This window comes from Alligator sinensis, unplaced genomic scaffold (genome assembly GCF_000455745.1).
Source record: "Alligator sinensis unplaced genomic scaffold, ASM45574v1 scaffold1167_1, whole genome shotgun sequence".
Classification (NCBI taxonomy): domain Eukaryota; kingdom Metazoa; phylum Chordata; order Crocodylia; family Alligatoridae; genus Alligator; species Alligator sinensis.
Genome location: NW_005842648.1, coordinates 774,242 through 775,592, shown reverse-complemented (window position 1 = coordinate 775,592; position 1,351 = coordinate 774,242).

The following is a 1,351-nucleotide window of genomic DNA, read 5'->3' as shown; positions in this document are numbered from 1 at the left end:
AGCAGGAAACGTTGCCTGCAAATATTGTTTTGTGCATGTTTATTAATAGCCATGGAAATGTGACATAGAATACTTTTTCATTTCTATGCACAGCGTTTCATACTGCCTAGTATGCTGGTAAGTGAATTGCAACTACTTGTGAGTACAGGCAGTCCTCGACTTATGACTTTTTGAGTTATAACAAACAGCATTTATGATATTTGTAAATTGACACCCTGTTTCTAGGTTCCCATGCCAGTTTCACCTTTACGATGGTCGACACAGCTGTGTCCAGCTGGTAAGTCTGTTGTGGTGGGGGGAGGGGAGGAAGGGGTGTGGAGGGGCAGATTAATGCCCCCACAGCAAGAGAGGGATTGGGGCTGGGGCTGGGACCTGGGCTGGGGCAAGCGCAGCCCAGGGAGGAGGTAGGGCAGCTCATGCCACTGCGTGCCACAGGTCTGGAAACTGCTTGTGTGGTGGCTTGTCTGGCAACTCTTGCTGCTGCTCCCACTGTTGCTTCGTGAGGGCATGGGGTGGGGGTATGTGCCCAGAATCTGTGCGGGGTGGGCAGACCTGGGGCTGAACCAGGTGGAAGGTGCTGGGAGCGGCGGCTATGCCCCCGCACAGCTTGCCCAGTCGGTGCGCGGTCAGCACAAGACTGAGCCAGTGCGCTGCCTCCAGACAAGTAGTGCACAGCAGTGGGAGCTGACCTGGTTCTGTCTTGCATTGGTTGGGTGAGCAGCGGGGAGGCATAGTGCCCTCTCCCAGCACCTTCCGCCTTCCTCCTGGTGCAGCCCCAGTCCTACCCACCCATTGCAAATCCTTGGGCACATGCTTATGCATTTCCCAGACCTGTGATAGGATCAGCGGTGAGAACCATTGGACAAGCCACCACATAAGCAGCTCCTGGGCTGGCAGTGCACAGCGGTGCGAACCACTGCACCCCCTCCCTGGGCAGTGCTTGCCCCAACCCAGGTCCCAGCCCCAATCCCTCCCTCGCTGTGGGGCATTGATCTGCCCCCTACGGCCCTTCCGCCTCACCCCCACCACAACAGAATTACCAGCTGGACGCGGTTGTGTCAACCATGGTAAAGGAACCAATCCCCAATTTTTAACATTGTCCCTATGGAGAAATCAGTTCTGAGTTATGGTATTTCGAATTAAGACGCAGTTTTCAGGAACCAATTGTGTTGTAGATCTGAGGACTGCCTATGCTTCTCTATGTTTCTCTTTTTATTTGTTTGCTTGTCTTGCTTTAGATAAATTACATCGAAAGACAGATGCTTCCCCTACTATTAAAAATCTCTGAACTTCTTCAGTTGGTGTAATTAAAAAATGGACTCCTTGTAGAATCTGCCTTTAATAAGATTTC